Source organism: Schistocerca piceifrons, chromosome 9 (genome assembly GCF_021461385.2).
Source record: "Schistocerca piceifrons isolate TAMUIC-IGC-003096 chromosome 9, iqSchPice1.1, whole genome shotgun sequence".
Taxonomy (NCBI): domain Eukaryota; kingdom Metazoa; phylum Arthropoda; class Insecta; order Orthoptera; family Acrididae; genus Schistocerca; species Schistocerca piceifrons.
Window position 1 is genome coordinate 127,586,257 of NC_060146.1, and position 17,774 is coordinate 127,604,030.

Sequence of the window (17,774 nt, forward strand, 5' to 3'; positions counted from 1 at the left end):
CAGAAAAGTAGGAAGCAAAAATATTTTGTTAAATATTGCAGGTTTGTGGATGAACAATGTGCCACAGTAGACTCCTATTATGTACTTTCCACATGTCTCCCTCTTGACCTTTGCTTTCAAATGATTAGTTTCCTGAGAAGAATCTGCTGGTTCTGTGTACTTTACCTATGGCACCTTTGTCACAGTAGTTCTAGTTAGGCAGTTAATAATGCGAAACTTTCTTCTAATTAAAGGTAACTTCTAAGTTATGTTCAAAATTATGTTTTCTGTCACTGCTTGGCAGTATACCTTTATATTTATCAACAAAAACAACTACTGTGGATAACCTAAGTCTACAGTATTTAGTTTTATTGTTATAAGCAGTTTTTGATTTAGAGGACCACCTTTTGATTTAGAGGGACATCATCAAGGGATAAGTAAACATTTTCCTCAAAGACAACATCTTGCTACACTCCTAAAGCTGTTCATCAGCATTGTCTTCAGTGAAAGTGATCGATTATTGCCTAATGATTACTTTGTAAAACAGAGACAAAATAACAAAATAAATAAATGCTGTTGAAGCAGCTTAAGTTTGGTTTTTACATTGACAAAAATTTAAACGATCAAATAATTCATCATATTGTATTGGGATAGTTGGTAAAATATGTTCCAGTACTTTGATACAAAAAAATCATTCATCCTCTGAAAAACTGCACATTGCTCCACAATATTAGCAGCACAGTTACATTGAGACTAGAATGACTCATCTTATGTACATTATATGACTAGATGCACTCAGATCTCCACATTTCAAACTGGAAATGGGATTCATGTAATATGAAAAATATATAAAAAAGTAAATATAAATTAAATGTAAGTATATATACAGGCAGTATGATGAATACATTTTACTATTTTATATAAATATATCTTACAAAGTGTTAAATACATTATTTCTCAGTTATCACCTATGACGCAATGCAGCATCATGCAAGCATTCTATATATAAAAACAATGAGGTGTTACTGCCAGAATTATTACTTGGGGAGACATAAATAACAAAATTTTAACAGGAAGGTTGTAACTAGGTGTAGAGAGTATATGCTCATGTGAGGTGACTATCGGAAAACCACCATTAAAACAACATTTTTTTCTGTGAACAATGACTAAAATAAAATTTAGCAGCAACTTAAATATTCCCATATGATAATGTCTGGAACAAGTCATTACAGACTGAGAAACAGTGCTACTATATGCATTTGCATGCTAATTTACTGGAACCAGTGGGGGGGGGGGGGGGGGGGGAAGCAGCATATGAATAAAATGTTAGTATGATTTTAGAATGAAGAGCTAAGGTATACCTTCAAACAAGCATAAATGTATGAACTATTGTTGCACAGTCTTGTTGTTATAGATACTACATGCTGGAAGTTTGTTACATACATAAATTTATAAAAAACAAATAATTTATATTGAGATAGTAACTGGTGTCCTTTCTTATACCTTTATTTGTGAGATTTAAACTGAGGATGGCTCTGACATGAGGATGAAACATCTTTGGTTAACATAACACAGTAATTATAAATACAATACTGTATTATTTATTTCCTGTAGAATTTCATATATGAATGCGATCACAACTAACCTTTTGGTTCTTCTTAATCAATCGGTACGAAAATGACTACTTGTGGAAAATCTAACTGTTACGTTGCAATGACTAATGTATAAAATGAAAATGTGCCAAAAGAATTCAAGACATGCTGTTACAAAAAAGTGTACTTACTGCAAAGAAAATCCTACAATCAGTTATTTTTTGCCAACCAAAATGAGAGTTGCATATTGCTGCATTACTGTCAACTATACATACATTTATGTACAATAACATTTGTAGTCATTAAACTACTCTAAATAGTACAACAAATGGTAAAAGGTAATTGAGAAGCTTACTGTTACACAAAATTCAGTTTCCCTATGACTACTTTATAACACAGTTTGCCTTTCCATAGGACACTTTGGCTAAATGATAGCTTATGAAACCCATATGAGTAACACATTTACAGTTACACATGTAACATGCAAGATTTTACACTAACAGATTATATTAATTATAGACTGACTCTGAATAATGCAGCAGAGTACCATTATGAACAATACACTTTACACATTCGATCTATGCATAACAGTTCTCATGTTACAATCAAAACACAAAATTAGGAACAACATTGTAAAAGTAAATGCATATCAGTCAGCTTATTCTCTTAGTGTTATTGGGCTCATACAGTGCTCCGCATACAATTTTTGATACTAATTTGAATGTCAAATAAATTTTTTTCCTACTTTTCTCTGTATACAAGAAAACTGATAGTAGTGTGTGGGATTATTTGCTGACTCAAGAATGACACAATATTTTGATAAAAAAAAAAAAAAAATTAGATGTAGGCCTAAATGTCCTGATTATGAAGGAAGAGATGTGTAAGAAATAGGCTAGTGGCTTGAGGAGGTGGTGGTGTTTATTTTTGTGTTCTTGGAAACCTGATTTTTGAAAGATTTAGTCTCTTGTGATGTACTATATTATATCTGTTTATCACCCCTTTAAACTGTTGAAGTTAAGTCCATGCATATATTGCATAGATCCTGGACCCAACAGGGAATCTTCAGGAATGGGAAAAGTGTTTTAATAGACAGCCATTTTGAGACTACTATATTACTTTGTTGTGTGTATTTTTCTCAAGTCTAGCTTGACTTGTAAAAGGGCTGACAGATTGCAGAAAATCATCAGTAATTTTGTTAGTTAGGTACCATCAGATACTAGAACTGCTGAAATGTTATATTTTGTAACATCACATCTCTCAGACATTCATCAGTCAGTAGTAGTTATGGTCCATTTGTTCCAAATATTTACTGGCATTTGAAAACGCCTTTACTATGATTAGTAACATGTTTTGATGCAAAAATATGTGCCACACCAACAAAATATTGTTCTGTCAACTGCTGTTTTGAATATTTCTTAAATGGGCACTACTGGAATACACACTCATTCATTCTCTCTCTCTCTCTCTCTCTCTCTCTCTCTCTCTCTCTCTCTCTCTCTCTCTCTCTCTCTCTGCTAGTATGTTTGATCCCTGATTCAACAATATGAGCCCATAACAAAAATAGTACAAATTATTGAAACACTGTTACACAACTGAATAATACTTTTTGATGCACCAATACATGTAACTACTTTAAAGAAAAGAAGCTCAAACTATAACAGGTAAACAGATACAAGCAAAGTGGCTGTGTTAACTAATCTTGAGGCAATGAAGTGATCCAGTGTAATTGTGGTGATGAGAAGTATTATGTGAAGAAATGTTAGAGGCTGTGGAAGACAAGCCTAAGGATAAAAGACTATGGAACACAGTACAACATGTTACTAATGTTGCCTGAAAAGTTCCAGAAGTACAGAAAACTGTTAAAAGGACTCTAGAGAGGGAGAGCACATTAGAAGATAAAGCAATGCAACAAGACAAGCCAGTCATTCCAAGTATTTTTATCACAGTTTAAACCTTCAGTTTTACTATTATTTCAGTATTTTGGAATTGGACATAACATAGTATGTTCTGCCTAACACTTGGGCTTCTCACACCAGATAATGATTATATTGTAGTTAACTACATGACACAACCTAATTGCATAAATATTTTGACCTACACATTTAGCCAATAATTTAATGGATCTTTATATCAACAACACTGACAACAACAACAACAGTGGCAACAATCACAACAACATCAACAACAACAGTAACAATAACAACAGAGATATTACTGATGGCTGCACAAAGCAAATCAGGAGATGGAAAGTGGTTCAGGAAGGCACAGTCAGTATTACTGTAGGAAGCCTGTACAGCTGTGGGAAACCCACACAATTATATACACACACAATGAAGAGTGGGAGGTCCAGGAGCCATGTATTAGTCTTCATCTTTTTTGCTTCAGTCATCTTTGGTATCCTGCTGCCATCGGAGCCCATGTTGGGGCAAGCCGGAGAACACGCGGAGGCTACCTATGGGCAGCTTCCAGGAAAATTAAAAAAAAAGAGTCACTTAAAAAGAGAGGGAGCCCTGAACATGGTCTTCAGCTGACACAAACACTGCTACTGCTGCTGCCGCCGCCGCCGCTTGTTCCGATGTGTTGCTTTTGCATTCACAGTAAAGGCTACGTAGTAATACGATTTCCAGTATTGCAATATGTGAATTAGATGAGGGTGACACACTCTTAAAAAGTTATTTGATAATGACGATACTGAAGCTTCATCATAGTTCACATTTACATTCATAAATATGGTAAGGAAATTTCTGGCACAATGTAAATAACTTAGAAGTAGAGGAGACAACTCACTGAAATGTAAACGTGTCGACTCCTTTACTCCTAAATTATTTACATTTACATCTGTACTTGTTTCAAACACTGCTCTGTGTTGCCTTAAACTGATTATTTTCATCATTATTATTCTGTTTGTGACTCTTTCCAGGAATGAGTGCAGTGGCAGACACATTGTGGGTGTATGTGAAGTAACTTTACTACAAAAACGTGTGCTCAGCCTGAGATGTAGGTTGGCCTAATCAAAAAATGTAGAATACATAAAAAGGAAATAAGCTACGAGTTTGTAAAGAGAGAAAATCAAAGTGACCTGAACAGTCTATGTGAAATGAAAAGGATTCTGTACAGTATTCAAGATTTTGTTAAAGTAAAAGAAAGGCGTAATAAAGTATTCAGAAATTGTTTATTGCCCCAATAATTTTGTTTGAGAGAGGACTAGTTTGAGGTTGCAGTCAAAAACATGCTGGAAGAATTTGCTTAAAAAGGAGGTAAGGCACCAGCTTCACCCATTAGAATTGTCACATTGAAACAAAGTAGGATTTTTAAAATCATAGAATAAAATAATTAAAATTTGAACAGCCAAGCTACAGCTTCCATACTGAGACAGAATCATTAACATATAATTATATTATATGTTGAAACTGAAATTCTTGTTTTTTTAAAACGTTACATACATAGTATTTTTAGAATAGCTCCCTTACAGGATATTGTACTGATCCATTCCTTAGAAAACAATATGACTAATGACATGAACACTGAAATTTGAAATGGTTCCAAGGAATCATATCTTGTCACCTAGAATGCTTAAAATACAGTATTTTGAAATGCTGTGTTGTAGTTGCAGCTCTTTAAGCTTAGTTACTCTTAAAACATCTGTTTCAATTCAAAAACCATTGTTATAATACGTTAAAAAGCTTTGTTGATGTAACTGGACACCATAGCATCTTATAACTGAAGATAGAAAATTTCCAGCTGTCTCCATTCTCCACATGAAGTTTAAGTACTTCCAGTGACTGAGGCAATGGTCAAGCTTGTAACTTTAATTTGATAGTCAAAGTCTCTCACTTATCATGTTGGATACTAGTGTGAAATTACATGTGAGTATTTTTCCGTTCATAATTTTTTTTATTTATCTCTTGCAGTTATTGATATTTTAGATAGGGTGTCCATGATAAGTCTGCATGCAGTTTGTAGATTAATGTAATGTCTATGCTATTTTGTTTCCCAGTGCATTTTAAACGAATCTGTATTTATGTATGTTAAAGAAAATCCCTATGAAAACACTAGGCTTGTGTTTATGCATTACTGCAATGATCTCATTAGTATAATATTGGAGCAGTTATGTACAGTGACCCAAATCCATAAACCAAATTGAAACAGTCCTTTTATGTACTCTGTTTGCAGAATGGAAAGTCCCCCCTACATGCTGATACAGTGCTAACAAGAGGTGTTTCTACAAATGTACAATACATATATCTGAACTTGTGTTTATTTACTTAGCAGTAATTCATTAGATATATAATATTTCAAAAATGTAAGATGATTTAATAAACAGAATATGTAAGTCCAATCTCTATGGATGGTTTTTAAATTTTGTAATTCTCACTTCATTCACAGTATGTTTTATGATATTCATAATGGTTTTTATTCCCATCTCTGACAATGGTAGGATGAAATGTTAACTAGCAAGCACTGCCACCTGTCTGAAAAATTGCATTTTTATTTTTATTTAGGTGTAAAATATGCATTTCACAGTACAACTTTTCCCTAGGATTTGGACTTTGTGCTGAGGAAACTGCCAGATGTAAGGATGAAAAACTGTATATGGAAAGTTAAATTTAAATGGAAAAATCCATGAAAGTGATGTTAAATCATTCTGAAATCTGTCAACTTGTTATTGCATCATGGCATATGGTATCCCACAAAAGTACACTCCACAGGAAACTGAAATCCTGTTGAGGCATTACTTCAAAATACACCTTGATTACTATTAAAAAGTTCTTTTAGACTATTAATGTAGTCTATCATTTTACATTTAATTTTTTTGTATGTGCTTGTTTCAGTAATATCTGCCTTAGCTACAAACGTGTATTTTAGTGTCCCAGTAGAAATAATTATTTTATGAAAGTAGTTCAAGAATGTTCTCCAAGCAGTAACTGGGATTTATGGCAGGCCATAAAAGCTGTTAGTATTACTTCAGTATTCAGATGATCTTGCATGAGAAAACTAGGTAAGATTCCTACAATTTCCTGAAAGTATAACTTCTGGGAAAGCTGATAAAAGAAGATGACAAGATATGGTATGTCCATGGCATTTTCTGAATTACTTTGCACATACGAATCTGTTGGTGTTATTATTTGGTCATGTTTGCTTGGAGACAGGTTCAATATCTACTTTTTGTAGTTCACATCATTACCATTCAATAAAGAGATTGGTGTGGGTGTGGGGAAAGGGGGTGAAATAGGGATACAAGAATGCCAAACAACCATTCTATAATAAAACTACAGATGTCTTGTGGCAAAGCTGAATAACACTGACTCTCAGTAGAATGCTGTTGGGGGTTGAAATTAAATACTTTAAAATTTTATTATTCATCAATAACTTGCAACTTACCAATGAATTATAAATGAGGATTTGAAAAATATTATCATTATAGAAGCAGCAAAGAATATCTTTAAGCTTACTTATTCACAGTTTCTGCAGATAATTTTGCATGCTTTATGGTATCTTTAAAAAAAAAAAATTTCTTAACATTGAGGAATGACAGCCACAATTCACAATTACATCATCTTATGAAACAAGGGGGTAATTAACAGGTGGTGGTGTCTGCACATAGAGATTTGACTTAATAGTAAACAAAACATATGAAAAACATATTGGAAAGGAAAGCATGAATGTATCAAAACAGAAACAAATTTGTATTAACATTCTCGAAATGCTAGTTCCAGATGTTCGAAACACCTAAATGTACTAAATGTGGTTGATCACCAATTTTGTTCCCAGAACTATTTCAAAGAATCTTCTGCGTTTTTATTCACATAACTTAGTTATTTTATCTGTCATTTTATTGGCCAAATTATATTCTAAGAATTACTGGTATGTCTCAACTGTAATGCAGATTGTTCTGGCACATTGAATATCTTTTATGAAAAATTCTTCCCCTGATATTGTTTATTGTTTTTATTGGGCTACACATTCACAGGATAAAACATTTCAAAACATGAAATTAATGCTAACAATTCCCATATTCACTCTCAGAAAATTTAATAGCAAGTAATTAAACAGTATTGTAAGTGGTTGGGTGAAGAGAACTGTGTGCAAATTGAAGAAATACCAGTAAAATGAGAAATCAATTGAATAAACCAAGGTGTAGGTCTAAACCTTTTTAAGTTGGGAATGTCATATTTCATGTCACAGGTGTGATTTATTTTTGTAGGCATTTGCTAAACAATCTGAGTTAAAAGTTTCTTTTGCACAAGAAACATTCATGATTAAACATGCGAGTAGTTGGCAGATTGGTCTCAAATGAAGAGCAGATGCTTAACTTTTGAGTGTTTGTGCAATGAAAGTTTTAAAGATAAATGATACAGAACTATTGTTAATGGTGTCTGCTGTATTCTGTGTTAAATTTTATACTTGTTTCCTAATATACATAAGAAGTTGTACAGTTCTAATGTCGGTATTAAAATTACCATCTTGTTTAATTCAAATTGACATGTTAGTGTTAAAACTGCAGTTGTATAGTTTTGCTGTGATAATTTTTACTCCTGACTGAAATATTTCATTAGATTGAAGGTAATTTGGAAATGTGAGGAGTTTATTTTGAAGTAAAACATTGCAACAGAATTGATGTGCATAACCATTGTAAGAACTGTTTTTCTTCAGTGAGGGTTAACTATTGTACAAAATGTGTCAATGATTGTGACAAATTTTATCAGCTGCCTAAAATATCACAGTATAGTTTCAGAGTTCCCTGACTTTCAAACTAACACACACACACACACACACACACACACACACACACACACACACACACACAGTATCCCTGGTTCTCAAGTTGAGGTAATGAATGCAATCTATGTGAAAATATTATGAGCATACATTGTATTTCTCCCGAAAATGACAGCAGACAAGCAATCATTTACTGCTTCATACAAGTGGAGTGTGTGACTGGCTTTCTTTCATTTAAATTACAGTTACAGGGAACATTAATGTTGCTCAAATCTTATGTGACTGTGCTATGTGGGGTCACTTAAAGTTTGCTGTCGCTTCCTTTTGGCATGTTTTTCATCACAAAACAACTCTTATTGTAAACAATCTTTCTTGATATCAAAGAAACAATGCTGTGGAATGATTATAAGTACAACACATTTCTTTGAATATTTGTATGAGGGTCATACAGAATGAAAATGACCATTTAGTTATACAAAACAGATTATTTATTGGAAAAAAGTACTGTTACATATAAGAAGCAACCTTCATTTTTCTACACAATCTCCTTCTAAATTTGTTGTATCTGGTCACGAACTTCAACATTACCATATTATACTCCACTGCCACCAGTTCATTAAGCCAGGTGGTCAACACAAATCGTTAATGTGACGCTAAGAAAACTATGGTGAGCCATTCAACATAGGAGGTGAGAAATGTCTTCTGGAGGAATTTTGCTTCTTCATGACAATGCTTGCCACCACACTGTTGCTGCACCTAAGAAAATGCTGGATCAAATGAGATGGGAAATTTTTGATTATCCACCCTATAGTATGATTCCTACACCCTACAGTATGGCTCTTAGTATTTTCCATTTATCCCTAAGCTGAAAGATTTGTGGGCAGTAAATATTTTGTAAGTGGTGAAGAGTTGGAGAATGCAGTTACTGACTAGTTTAATGAACTGGCAACTGTAGAGTATATAACATGGGAATTCTGAAGCTCATAACCAGATACAACAAATGTTTAAAGGCAGGAAGTTATGTTGAGTGGTTGGTTGGTTGGTTTTGGGGAAGGAGACCAGACAGCGAGGTCATTGGTCTCATCGGATCAGGGAAGGATGGGGAAGGAAGTCGGCTGTGCCCTTTGAAAGGAACCATCCCGGCATTTGCCTGGAGCGATTTTAGGGAAAACACGGAAAACCTAAATCAGGATGGCCGGACACGGGATTGAACCGCTGTCCTCCCAAATGCGAGTCCAGTGTCTAACCACTGCGCCACCTCGCTCTGTTGAGTGGTGAAGGAAGCTTTATGTATGTTACAAAACTGTTTTTTCTTATCAATAAATATTGTATTTTTAATTTTGTAGAACTAAATAGTCTTTATTTTCTAGCTGACCTTCATATTTTTAAATCCTTGACATTACTGGTTTGACCTATAATCAAATCTCAAAAATGTGATCCTGTATCTGAGTAATATTTTTTTTTAATATTGCATGGTCAGTGATCTACAAGGGCACCGATTCTCCTGCATTGCACATTGGATGCATAACAAACATGAAAAATACTTTAGTGCAGCTACAGCTTTTTCACAGTTTCCTTCTGAGGTATGTGTATGTAATCATTATTATTGTGGTACATGATCCATCAATTGTGTACACATTATTTCAGTGAAGTATAACAACACTGTATGATTTGGTGCCTACACTACCTAACTCCGTTGCTATGTTATGGGTGTGTTCAGTGAAATACTTGTATTAGTGGTAATGCAGTTATGATCCACTTCAACAAGAAAAATAGATTAAAAATTAGTTAGGATTTGTGTGTCCATGTGTGGGATAATCTCCACTGCAAAATATTGATTCACAAGCAGTGACTATTTCGTTTTTCCAATGTCAGTTGCGGATAGTGGATATACGTTTCACAGAAATATCATGAACAGTTACACTAACAGTCATCTGTGAAACATTTTGAACAGGGAATACATTTGAAAAACTGTGAGTTCATTTGCACTTACAGACTTGTGAAACAGAGTGCAAAGCTTGAAATTAGGAACAAATACTACTACTACTACTACTACTACTACTACTACTACTACTACTACTACTACTAATAATAATAATAATAATAATAGCTTTAAAAAACAAGTTGCCCACCACTGGATTAACCACATAAATGATGAAAATGAGGCTGAAAAATCAATGGTTATCTCCAGTTTCTAAGATGTATGGAAATTTATTAGACTTATGTTAGTATTATAATTTCTATTACTTTGAATGTCACGATGTTACTAAACTGTAGCGTATAAACCTGACACATAAGTTACATCATTTTTTGAGATGGGATATATACTTTAATTATTGTACCTTACCATGTTTATGTGTTACTGTTTTCTATTTCTATGTACATGACTTTTCCCATGTCTTTGGTACACCATTCAACATAATATTCTTTGGACCAAACTACATAAATAAATCAAACATACAGCAAACTGTAATGTCCACTCCAGGAAACACGTTAAGTATTGTGACTAAGTTTCCCTCATGAATTGAATATTCCATCAGCTGGGATATTATTAATTCTTGTACCTATATTGTGGCTTCCACCCTCTCAACCATTTTAGGTGAATCACTTGCAGGACTTTTAAGTACTTTACATTGCAGAGTAAATGTGTATTGGTTGAGTAAGAAGAAAGAAATGTTAAGTCTACAGCCTTTTCACTGTACATTGGAAATATTTCATCAAAAATTGGAAGAATAATGAAGAAGCATGAAGTAGATGTGATCTTTCCATCCATCTACAAAGACAGCAGTTTTTCTAGGGTCTGTGAAGGATGATCTGATGTTATGAAGAATGACTATACACAAAATTCCTTGTGAGTGGCATAAAAAGTATATAGGACAAATGACAAGCTCTGTAAAAGAATGTTGCATTGAACAGGAGTGAAACACTCACTCTGCAGTGGTTTAGCATCATATTTCCACTGTCCAGAAAAGTTAGGATACTGGTCACAACTTCATCCTACTTTGTTTCAGTGGTCAAGAAAGCTGTAGAAATACAATTAGCAGACAACTTGCTCAACTGAGACTAGGGTTTCCTGTCTGAAAAATTATGAAAAATCTTTATTTTGCATATGTGATCTCAAAGGCAATCTTGTTTTATATCTACACAGCATGGCATTCCAACATATGCCATTTTTAATCAACAACCAAATACTTTGTAATCACTGTGGATTCATTGATTCTTCAATTGCTTTGTTAGGTTGACAGCCAAAATATCAGTATAAGATTTAATAATAGCCTGCAAGCTCTCCCAACAGATGATGAACTATGTGAAGTATCATTGGTTGGAACCAAAGTAACCACTAACTACCAGGGAAGGAAGAGGAATTAAAACACAGTCTACATCTGGTGGTGCTCTGAAGCATAGTTTGAGTCTGCTTATGAGAAAATTACTCTAAAGAGGAATATGAATTTTTTGTGATCTTTTAGGACTTGTGTGGGTGATATAGGCAAGGTTTTTGTGTTACTCTATAAAACTGCAAACTGTTTTAGAATAAAGAAATCAGTACTATTCTCATGGGTTATTAGGAGATAGAATGGAGTTCTTTTGTTTAAATGTTCAGTCTCCTTGAACGTACAAAACATGTGCGTGCCATTTTACTTGAGGTTGTTTCATTGTACCTTGACATGATATAAACTGTCACCTACAGGCTGTTGTGTAAACTGAGGCAAGAATTCATACTTAGTATCAAGTTGCACATACCACGCTGACACAGATTAGCAACACAAGTGACTTTGCTTAACGTCTCAAAAATATTAAAACCATTCACACCACTCAGTTTTTATCACAGCCAATGTGTAAACATTCAACTGGATGTAGGATTGTAATTTCCATCCTTGAACATTGAAGAACTGTTAAGGTACCAGTGCATATGATATACTGCAGTATGTTCTATGAATTGCTAATTCTGAAGACTCCAAAATGGAAATTTTGAAACTAGTCATTGCTTAATGAATGTTATATGAATTACATAGGCAATTAACTTTGTTTTAGAAATACTCTGCTTACAGAGAGAATCTGAAATGTAAATGTCACCACAAATACTCTCCTTATTAGCCACTATGAAAAACAGAATTACGTTCCTGTAGTACTCTGCCAAAACAGCCACGCAATCATTGTTATAAAACTGTTTGAGCAAAGAAAGAAAACTAATTTTGTGTCATATCCAGAGCAAAACTCTTCTCTGAGGGGCAGAAATTATTAAATAATATAAAGAAGCCATAGATACTCCAGAAAAAAGAAAAAATAGGAAAACAAGGCTTTTTTAACTTGCAAACCTCATGCAATTGTTAATATGACAAAACTGCCCTGAGAACTTAAATGATTTTTTCCTTCATGGAGGTGCACTATCATGGAGGTGCACTATCATCTTGAACTTATTGAAAGGAATTGTTGCCATTTGACTGTAGATTGTTATTAATTTATTTCACAAAATCATGATTTGAGTTCTATAGCCATTGTCAATTGGAATTTGAAATATCAAAAAATGTCTAACTTGCCTGAAATGACATGTCATTCTTGAAATACATTTATCTATTAATGTTCAGGACAGTTCATGAGGCACATCTTTTTCATGGAAGGGAGTCGGAAGCAAAGGGGTATTGGTACACTTCTTGTACTTTTGAGAAAAACAGTGTGTAGCATTTTCTGTTTGCTTCTTGGAACAACAGGTTAATGTACATGATCAGTTTTGCATCACAATTCATAGAAGTCTGTATGCGCTTGTATCCCTTTGTTTTCAGAAAATTATGAATTAAGAAGAATGTGATTCATGCTTTCCCTGTAATGTTTTGTTATTGGTTGTTATCAATTCTAATCAAAAACTGCTATTTTGAGCTATAACAAAGAATTTATGTAATGCTACATGAACACCATTGCTTTTGTGGCTTACAATAAGAAAGAATAAGAAATAATAAGAATGGTCACTATTGAATGTGGTTTTCACCATCTGCTTTACTTCCCTCTATTCATAAACCACAAAAGGGTCAATTAGATAACATACTACACAAAAAATCAGTAACCCTTTATGAACGTAACTGTTTCATGACATACTGTAATTATTTTGTTTTTCATTTACCATAGAGCACAGACTGGTTTTTCACTTTAATTTGTTTGCCACAATTCTACATGCCATACTATGCTTTAGACAAACTTATTTTCTGCGAAATTTCACTTCTACCCCTTTGCTTCTGACCCTCTCATACGTAATGTAAACTATTTTCTTATAACATGTATAGGAAATATTGAGTGCAATTTCGTGTAAATAAGGAATGAGAGAGTTTTTGACTACATATTGTGTAATGATTAAAACTGATTCAGCAGATGTGCACTACACGATTTAACTGTTCAGTCCCTAGTGCTAAGTCATCTTCTCTGGAAAGGAAGACAAAGACAGAGAGAGAGAGAGAGACAGACAGACAGACACACACACAGAGAGAGAGAGAGAGAGAGAGAGAGAGAGAGAGATGGCAGTGCAGAATAGTGAAGGATAATGTACTAACAATTCTTTGGTGAGAGATACACAAGGCACAATGTGGAACTGAATGAATATATTCATACGATGTTTGCAATAGCTAAAATCTTTAATGTGAATGAATGCTTTCCCGGGGTATACAGCTGGTGAAGAGTTCTTGGGCTTCCAGCCAGGTGGTGGTGGTGTCTTCAAACTGCACCTCACCACAAGATGTCACTTGTCGAAACATCGCAGTTTGAAGACACCGCCACCTGGCTGGAAACCCGAGAACTCTTCACCAACTAAAATCTCTTATTCATTAATGCCACATAACTAAAGAGGTGAAAAACTTGTCAAAGAAGGTTACATTGCCATAACATATACAGTATTTGAAAACTGAAACTTAAGTCTTTAGGAAGATTGTTCATGTTACCGTACTCCCCCAGTAACTCGGATAGCACTGTGAATGTGTTTGACTGCTGGGCAAACATATTTTGAAAAATGGACACAGGAATATGTATAATGAACTAATTGTGTAAAAATGATCTAAATTATTAAGAATTTCCATGAATCTGTGAGAACAGCTTTATATGGATTTGTGAATTTTGATCTCATTTGTATTAAGTATTTTAGCTTTTCTTTTACTTGAGGAAAGAAATATTTTGGAGTTACTCTGGCAGACCCACATTTAACAACTAGGAAAGTAATGTTTGTGTGACATTTAACTCATATTTATCTCTGTCAGCAGAGCCTGAGACCCACAACCCACCCATCTGGTTGTACTCATGGTTCTGAACTGTTATCAAACCACTGAATACAAGCAGAGAACCAAACTGAAAATATTTCTTATGACAACTGATAGTTATCTACTCAGCATACAGTAAACCAAGAATATAGTGTGAATCTAATCCTGGGCATAGCATCTGCACTGAGACACATAAGTTTGTAAGGTCTTTAACAAACTATCTTAAAGTGACAGAGATTTCAGTTGCTATTTTGCTTTGGCTATACTATGGCTTTCAGAAATACTACTTAAATTTGAAATGTCTTTTGTTTCTGCATGTGTATTTTATATGAGAGACAGATATGATTATAATATAGATGTACAGCTAAGATGAATTAAATTTGAAGGATGAAATGGTGAGATCTTTTATCTTGTTACTAAAAAAAATTGTTAGCAGAATGTCGGATAAGCAATTTAGACAGAATTAGACTAACTTCTCATTCAGAACTAAACCAAACTTAGATGTGCTAATTACAAGAATGATTTAATAACTTGTTAAATTTTCAACATAAGTAATTATATTAGCTGTAATATACCCATCCACTCTGCTTTTAAAGTCTATTTCAACATATATCGAATGTAAACTCAATCTTATGTAGAATACCAAACAATCAAAGTAGAGTGTTACTCCTGTGTGCCATGCATACTCACTCTTCCTTTTCAAAATTTGCAAGTCACAGAATTTAATATTTGAAATATCTGTATTTGAAGAGTAGAGTTGTTCAATGATATTAACAGGTTAAACATTATCAAAGAATGAGTGTTGTGAACTAGCAAAAAGTGTGGAATCTGCATATAAATGTTTCCTTTATTGTTTCTCCCCTTCTCTAATACCTTTTGTGGAATCAAACTGTGTACACCTGGACTATAAAACATGTCAAGTTTTAACCATGAATAATGGTTGACATTCTTTACCTTTCAGTGTCATGGAAATTTTGGAAGAAGCATGTACAGAGAAAAAAGTCAGCAGTAGCAGCAAGTCAGCAGTAGCAGCAGCAACAGTAGCAGAGTATGTATTAAATTTCTTAACTCACTCTTAAGTAAATGTACAGCTAAAAGGCATGCAAGGCTGAAAAATCTTTTGACCTTTTCATTTCACATTTAACGTCCTTCTGCATAAGCTTTCATTTGTGCTTTTAGAACATTTCACTACTCAACAGGAACTCTAATAGCATTTAGAAAGTGTATACACTGTATACAGAAAAATCTTTTCTTTAAACTAATTGAAGTTGTCCTAAAAATTAAGTTATTTTAAAACCATGCATTAAATTTCAACAAATATCTTTTTTAATGTTACAGCATTATTATTTCATGATTTATTGTCAGAAATCAGATGCTTCCAGGGATAGTTGCGGTGGAGATGAATCTTTTTATGCACATCCTTGAAATATGATCTTAAAGAACTGACCTTAAAGTAAATTTTTAAAATAATAAACTGCTGTGAAATGATCCAATGTTTAAATTAGTCATCAGAAACCACACATTTATAGTTAATGCAATTAATGAACACATTACAGGTTTAGATTGAATTTTACGGCATAAGTTGCACTTATTACCACATTTCTTTTTAATTTACTTTTGTTGATAGTTGCCTTAACCTTGGAAAATATTCTGAAGTGTTGCAGCTTGATTTGAGACCTGTAATGGTGAAGAAAAAAATTTACCCTGAGTTGAATCAACATAACCATTGTGAGATAGACACGTGTAATTTTCTTGTTTTGTATTATGTATGTTTTAGAGGAGAGAGCTGTGCCTTCTACTATACATTTAGTAAAGCGTGTGTTAGAAAAGGATAGGTTAACATTAAACTTTGAAATCTGGTAACCATTCGATATTTAGTAACAAGTAATTTCAACTTTTCCACATTAAACAACTCTCATACACACAAACTGAAAGGGAATATTGTACATTGTTATATCTCACATTGAGATCAGATTATTTGAGCACTTAGTCATGGTAAAGCATAGAAAGAAAAGACATCAATAACAATCAATACATGTACATGCATAATTACATGATTATGTATAAGTATTACTACATACACTGGCACGAGATTTCTCTTCTGTGCCCCTTTGCAACTCTAAGAAATAAACTTCAACTTATCTTAAAGTATTCTATTAATGTTTGCAGTCACGTGAGAACAGTGTATCCTAGGATGTCTGGTTCATGTGACTGTACATTGCTACTAATATATTTGCCTCTTGCATTGTTGTGCCTCAGGTAAATGATGGGAACCATCATTCAGAAATAAATCGCAAGTTCATTACATATGTTACAGTCTGAAGGACTTTAAAATTTAAATATGTTCAATACATTACATGCATGTACCATTTAACATCAAAAACATACAGCTATTTATATTGTCCTGTACAAATTATGCATTGAGTAATTGTTAAACATCAGATTAACAAGTGACGCAGCTCTCGTATGTGGAAACACTTATTATCAGCTGAGTCTAAAGTTATGCAAACATCTCCCCCACTCTGGCTCTTGAGGCAATATAGTCAGTGGCTTCAGTGAGGTGCTGTTGAATAACTGAATAAATATCATGAAATAAAAATAATCCTCTGACAAAGTCAACAAAAATAAACATCTAATCCATATAAACATGACATTAATTTACATCATTAATGATACTGTTTTCTATCACTACGTTATTAAATACAACAATGTTTTCCTCTCATCAGCAACACATAAACTTACATGTATATAACTGTTTGTATTGTCCGTATAATGAGTGGTGTGACTCAAAGCACCAACCAGTCCGGTATAATCCACAGGTGAACTGTGAGCACTTACCTTACTGCATCATTTGATCACCTGCAATAATAAAGTGAACTTCTCAGAAGCTTAAAGACTATGACATGATAACACATTAACTGTTGAGAGCAGTATTTGTATCAAAAGTAGAAAAAGAAGAGTTCAATGGAACAGCAGTCAGGAAAAATACGAACAGTTGATTATCTTGGCTCATTATTCAATTGTTGAATGAATCTTCTATTATCCAGATTTGAGAATTACAAGTAAGTCCAGAATGAGATTTTTCACTCTGCAGTGGAGTGTGCGCTGATATGAAACTTCCTGGCAGATTAAAACTGTGTGCCCGACCGAGACTCGAACTCGGGACCTTTGCCTTTCGCGGGCAAGTGCTCTACCAACTGAGCTACTGAAGCATGACTCACGCCCGGTACTCACAGCTTTACTTCTG

At 33.8% G+C, this 17,774-nt stretch overlaps 1 protein-coding gene across 1 annotated transcript in view; it reads right to left on the reverse strand.

Annotated features, from left to right (window-relative positions):
* Window positions 1-15,736: 15,736 nt before the first annotated feature.
* Window positions 15,737-17,774, reverse strand: part of LOC124716751 — a 324,669-nt gene continuing 322,631 nt past the window's right edge. The window contains exon 33 of the mRNA XM_047243294.1: window positions 15,737-17,386. The gene's annotated coding sequence lies outside the window, so the exon portion shown is untranslated. The remainder of the gene's footprint in view (window positions 17,387-17,774) is intronic.